Below are 7,180 nucleotides of genomic sequence, written 5' to 3'. Positions count from 1 at the left end.
CCAACCTTTGAAGAGTTGGGTAGTACCTTCACTAGTTTTTAAGATAATTTGAGTCTTCCATTTTAATTGAAAATCATGGGTATTTATGCTGCATTATGGAAATTTGAACTGTGTTTATGAATCCATTACTTAAAAACTTAAAGATTAGTCAAAAAGATCTAATGCTAACTATATAAACAAAATATTTACCTTTAAGATGAAAGCTGCTTAAGTTGATTATTCCTTACCTAATCAAATTAATTTTGGCCTGGTGCTATTCATGATTCCTTTGTCATTTGTATCTGGTCTTTGTCAAGGACAGAAATGCTTGACCTTGAATTGGAGTCTTACAAAAAGAGTCATTTTATCCATTAAGTAATCAAAAGTCTATTCTTTTCACCTTGAACTATAATCACAGTTGTCAATACAGAAGAACAATGTAAGAGTACTTTAAATCTAGTAAAAATATATTAATTTATCTACTTAGGTTTAAACTACAGTATTTTTTTTCTGCTTAAAGGAATGTCTTGGAACCAAAGTAACCTGGATTTTGGATGTAGAAGACCTGTAATTTTGAAATATTTTCCTATTTTCTAGTCTATAGAGGTTCAAAAAATAAATTGACTTTTTTCCTTGCCAAAGCCAAAAGAATGAAAGCTAAATTATGTTGTCATAAATAATTTTCAGCGAGATTTTAAATCCATTAGCTTTTCTCTATTCTACTCTCTTCCACTTTGTTAACTTCCAACTTGACTTCCTTCCCTTCTTGACCTATGCCCAACAGTCATTCATTTCCGGCAGCCATTTAGGGGCTTTCTCAGATCACTTTCCTCAGGTCCTTCTCATCCTGCCAGTTCCCAGTCCTGGTTGCATCCAACCACCCCCATCTTTGTTCTTCCAACTTGCTCAGTGCTGTTGGGGAGTGTTTCCACAACAGCTCCTACCACCATTGCAGGTTAACATGTTAAGGCCTCAATAAGACCTTTTATTTATCTAACCCTGATGGGAGTTTTCACATTTGTCATTCTAATGTCTATTGCTTCTTTTCCACTCTTTTCCCAGTTAATGGAAACTCTGCAAACTTTCTTCCTCTCTACTTCTTAGGTCTGTCAGCCTTTCAACTCAAGGAAAATTGTTTGTGCTCATGCCATAAGCCCAAAGAACCCCTCCCGTTCTTGTTTCCCTCCCTTTTTGCCTCTTGAGGGCCTATTAAGTCCTCTGCATTATATCCTCAAGATTTGTATTCAGAGGAAGGAAATGTACTTAGATGAAGTACCTATTGGGTACCAGATGATTTGTTCAAGCATTTGTTGAGCAGAGCCAGGACCTTGAAAAAGCACGTCCTATACAGCCAGCCTCCCATTCTATGTGCATACTTAAATATGTTTAAAAGTTTTGAAAGCACTATTATAATAACATACACTCCAACCAAGGTGTTCTTTCCAAAGCATAAATCTGATTGTCATTCCCATGTCTTATATTCTCTTTGGTTTGGTTGGGTTTTGGCGGGGGGGGGGGGTATTTATTTTTAGGGAGAGAGAGCACATGAGTGGGGAGGAACAGAGGGGGAGTGAGAGAAGGAATCTGAAGCGAATTCCATGGTGTGCTCTGACAGCCCAACGCGGGGCTGATTCCACTCCCTGTGAGATCATGACCTAAGCTAGAACCAAGAGCTGGATAACCAACCGAGCCACCCAGGCTCCCCTCTGACATTCTCTTTGAATCCTCAGTATGCCACCTATAAATCCCTTGGCATAACATGTAAGACTTCCTAAAATCTGATCTCCAACCCACTATTCACTAACCATATTTCCTAACACCACTCTCCCCACACAGCTTATGGCAGAACATGCCATGAAGTAGTACTCATCATTGCTGAGACTTAAATATTTTCATTTAATTCATTTAGAATATTTCCTGAGCGTCTATGTGCTAGATCTACACTAGGGTTTGGAGATGTAAGAGTGATAAAGACACTATTCCTAAACTTCATGATTTTTCTGTGATGGAGACTAGTAAGTAAATAGCCAGTTACTAAACAGCATTGTTAGTTCTGGAATCAGGGCCCCTAATTACTTGTTTACTTGTCTCCCATTACACTGGAAACTCATTAAGGGCAAAGTCTGTGACTTACTCACCCTTGTATTCCCAGAAGCACTTAATAAATATTTATAATGAGTAAATCTACTTGAAACTAATCTCTCACCTCTCAAGGGTTCCATTAAAAAGTGTAAAAAGATATCATAAACTTAAAATGTTAGCTCTTAAGTTAATGTGGTTCTACCTCTCAAGTGATTCTTACTCAGTGCTCTGTTCCCTTCTGAAAGGATTCTTAGACTCCTTATTGTTTTGTCCATGAGAACCATTTTATCCAAAGCGTGCGCTCAAATTCAAGTTCTGTAACTGCCTAGTCATTTGAGCTTTCCATCATCACCCTGAAATAACATACAACTAACCTATACTTCCCTTCGATCCCTCTACCAATCCAAACAATGGAATGAAACCACTTCTACCTCTGCCTTGTCTGTCACCATCTTCATGCTTCAAATGATCCAGGAGTGTGATTTGTTTACCCTCATCTCCATCTATCCAGTCCTCCCAAGTCCTACAGCTTCGTCCTTTTTTCCCCCCTAAGATTTTATTTACTTGTCAGAGAGAGCATAAGCAGGCACAGAGAGACGCAGGCTCCCCACTGAGCACAGAGCCCAGTGCGGGGCTCGATCCCAGGACCCTGGGATCATGACCTGAGCCAAAGTCAGACGTTTAACTGACTGAACCACTCAGGCAACGAGATCATCCTTTTTTAAAAAATAAAAAATGAAGAAAAAAAAAAGATTTTATTTATTTGAGATAGAGCAAGAGGGAGAGAGAGAGAAAGCCTAAGCAGCAGGAGAGAGAAAGGGAAAAGCAGAGCAGGGAGCCTGACATGGTGCTCAATCCCAGGACTCCGGGATCATGACCTGAGCTGAAAGCAGATGTTCAACCAACTGAGCCACCTAGGTGCCCTGATTTGTCCTTTGAGATGTCTGTTATCTGACCCTTACTTTGCATTTTCCTTGTCATTAGAACAGGCTTTGTTGCCATACCTACAAATCTGATACTTAGTGGTTACAGTAGAGAAAAAGACTGATAATGGATTCCACAGTCATGTGAATTCAGATAGAACACAATTGGTGTTCCTCTCTTCAAATTGCCCTCACCTCCAGCTGGCTACTACAGACTTTCTCTGGTTATTTCACTAATATAAATGCAACCTCACATTTTATGTGACTAAATATACTGGACCTTAATAGGTGGTATGTTTTATTTTTACTATATACTAGCTAGTAAAATATATAGTAGTGCATTAAACAATAATGTTGGTAATGTAAGTTTCAGTGTTAACCCATGAGTTCAAGTTAATTGTGTAGGGTGCTTTATAACCATTGATTAATGGGCATCTTTTCACAGAGATGTTTGGAAAACACCTGTAGCACTAGCTGCTATATTATGAAAATTCTTTTTTTATAAGATTTTATTTATTAGACGGGAGTGAGAATGACCAGGGGGAGGGGCAGAAGTAGAGGGAGAAGCAGGCTCCCCAATGAGCAAGGAGCCTGAGCAGGATTCAATCTGGGATCATGACCTGAGCCGAAGGCAGATGCCTAACCAAGTGAGCCACACAAGTGTCCTTTTTTTTTAAGGTTGTATTTTATGTATTTATTTGGGAGAGGAGAGGGAGAATCCCAAGCAGACTCCATGCTGAACTCGATCCCACAACTCAGATCATGACCTGAGCCCAAACCATGAGTCAGATGCTCAACTGACTAAGCCACCCATGTACCCCATGTGCATACAGTGCTCCGTAAAGCACTGTATGCTTTAGGAGAATAACCAAGTGATTATCCTTGAATTATATTTGTTGCTGTACGTAAAGAAAACTAGATCTGAGGATCTGAGAATTGGTTTAATGAACAATAGAAGATGTTTAATGGTAAGCTTGTAGGATGCTTTATAACCATTGATTAATGGGCATCTTTTCACAGAGATGTGTCTACCTTTCTCCTCAGAGACATTTCTGACAGGATCTCCACTGGCCTTACAGAGCACTTAGCCAGGAAGACCAACGAACAGGCGTTTGTCAGCTGTAACCTTCAAAGCACAGACAGTAACTTCCATTACTTGTGAAAAGAGGATGAAGGAAATGGAGGCTGTTTCGGAAAAGTTCTAGCAGAGTGGGAGAAGTGAAGATTTGTAATTAATGTACAATATATATTTAAATAAATGGATTGAATTTCAAAACAACAAAAACAAAGGACTTCCCTTGAGTAGCTTATGCCTTGTCTTACATACCTACATAAGAGTATAACAAAAAAACCTAGGTCAACAGTAGAGGGGGACACCTAGATGGCTCAGTCCAGTTAAGTGTCTGTCTTTGGTTCAGGTCATGATCACAACTTCATTTCTTTTTAAGTCTGAATTATAGTCCATTGCATGGGTAGACCACATTTTATTTATCCTTTTTTGAATTGATGGGCATTTGGGTTGTTCCTACTTTTTGGCTATTATGAATAATGTCAACATTTGCATATAAGTTTTTGTGTGCGTGTAGTTTTTCATTTCTTTTAGGTAATGTTATGGGCTGGTGGTCATGTTGTAGAAATAATTATGTTTAAATGAGGTCATAAGAGAAGGGACCTGATCTAACAGGATTAGTATCCTTATAAAAGAGACAAGAGAAAGCTATTTTCTCTCTCTCTGTCATGTGAGGACACAGTGAGAAGAGAGCCATCTGCAAGCCAGGAAAGAAGTGCTCACCAGGAATCAAATTGGCTGGCACCTTAACCTTGGACTTGGGCCTCCAGTACTGGGAGAAAATAAACTTCTGTTGTTTAAGTCACTTAGTTTGTGGTATTTTTTTATAGCAGCTCAAGCCAACAGTGACAGGTAAATCCTAGAAGTGGAGTGGCTGGCTGAGTCACATGGTGATCTTGTTTTACCTTTTGAGTAGGCAATATATACTTAAGATATACCCCCTTAGGTGTACAAAATGTATGTAAAAATATGTTTATTTATTACAGCAGTATATATGATAGAAAAAAGTAACAAATGTCCACCAGTATAAATTGATTAAATCACAGTCTGTGATTGAGTGCAGCAAAACTCTCTATATACTGGGCACCTGAGTGGCTCAGTCAGTTAAGTGTCTGCCTTCAGGTCAGGCCATGATCCCAGGGTCCTGGGATTGAGCCCTGCATCGGGCTCCCAGCTCAGTGGGGAGTCTGCTTCTCCCTCTTCCTTGGCCCCTCCCCCTCTGCTTGTGGTCTGTATCCCACTTTCTCTCAAATAAATAAAATCTTAAAATTCCTGGAATACAGAAAGCAGATGACTGATTGATGAAAGCATTGTGGATAAAGCCATAGCTGAAAATACATAGGGAAGCGGTTGGGGCTGACATAGGATCCAAATGTTCAGTAGAACCAGACGTATAAGCAGAATAATGTCCCCACCAAGGATATCCATGTCCTCATCCCTAGAACGGTAATTTTGGTACATTCTATGGCAAAGGGGAATTAAAGTTGCAGATGAAATTAAGGTTGCTAATTAGATGACCTTAAAATACGGAGATTATCCTAAATGACCCAGGTGGACCAAAGTAATACAAGGATTTTTCCAAGTGGAAGAGGGAGGGAGGCAGGAAGAGTCAGAGAAAATGTGAGAATGGAAACAAGGTCAGAGTGGTGTGATACGGAAAGGAGTCAACACACCATTTCTGACCATGAAGATGGAGGAAGGGGACGATGAGCCATGGAATACAAGTGGCTTCTGGAAACCAGAAAATGCAAGGAATAGATTATTGCCTGAAGCCTCCAATAGGAACACAGCCCCACTGACACCTTGGTTTTAGCCCAGGGAGAGGTGTTGGACTTCTACAGAACTGAAATGTAATTAATTTATGTTGTTTTAAGCCGCTTCAATTGTGGTGATCTGTTAGAGCACCAATAGAAACTGAGACAGTGTTGTGCTTGTCCAACACAGAAGTTTGAAAGGACAAACAAATGTGGATGAAAACATTAACTGATGGTCTGTAAAGAAAAGGATGCACTCCTCCTACTACCTCTTTCTTGTACCCCAGTGGAGAAGCTAAATCATCATTGCCAGTTATATATCACTAAGCAAAAAAGGTGAGACATCTTCTCTAGAGAGCTAGAAGTCAGTTTCTGGGGAGAATCTGGGCAACTGGCAGAGGTGTTGGTGTCAAACAGCCACACTCTTCTATTTGGCATTTGGGAGCCTTCCTGGAGCATGATGGCTGTTCCCTTCCCTTTCACATGACAATGAGACTTACCATCAAGCAGCCTTCTCAGAAACTCCCACATTTATAGAGCACCTGCCGTATAACAGAGAAAGACCAGGGTAGGAAGGAAGGAAGGAAGGAAGGAAAGAAAGGAAGGAAGGAAGGAAGGAAGGAAGGAAGGAAGAAAAAGGAAAGGAAAGGAAATGAAAGGAAAGAAAAGAAGGCAACAACATTTAATTTAAATTTAAACATTTAAAGGAAACAGAAATAATTAAGAGAATAGAGAAACCCTTATAATAAGACAAACCATAATAAAAAATATCATTGGAGAGATTTGAGGAGGTATTGAGTTGACTCTATGACATATTTTTTGTCTACCCAGCAATCACTCCTTGCTTTTTCCTTGTGGAAAGAAATCTGATATTTTTCTCTATGCTTCATGGTCCTATGCGTCACAGGAGGCAGAAGAGGTCAGTCTTTTTCTCTTAAGACCCTCAACCAACTGGATGAGGCCCACCAATACTAAGGAGAGCCATCTGCTTTACCGAGTCTACTGATGTGACTGTTAATCTCATCTAAAATATTCCTTCACAGCAACATTTTGACCAGCATTTGACTAAATATCTGGGTGCTGTGACCTAGCCTAAGTTGATACAGATAATCTTCACAACCAGTATGATAAAGGGAAAAGTTCCCATGTCAGAAGGGCCAAAAGTTCATAAGAAGAAGCCTGCCAGGAACTTGGCATGATAACCACCAGCTGCTGGGGAACATCTCCCTGGAATACTGACTCTTCCTTGCAATGGGGCTAGGAGGAGGCCCAACCTTGAAGAAGATTGTAAAATGTTACAATGAGTGAATTCACTTTTGATTTTTTCTATTTTATTTTTTAAAATATTTCATCTTTAAGTAATCTCTATCTAC

This window comes from Mustela lutreola, chromosome 4 (genome assembly GCF_030435805.1).
Source record: "Mustela lutreola isolate mMusLut2 chromosome 4, mMusLut2.pri, whole genome shotgun sequence".
Lineage (NCBI taxonomy): Eukaryota > Metazoa > Chordata > Mammalia > Carnivora > Mustelidae > Mustela > Mustela lutreola.
This window is presented reverse-complemented; position numbering follows the sequence as displayed.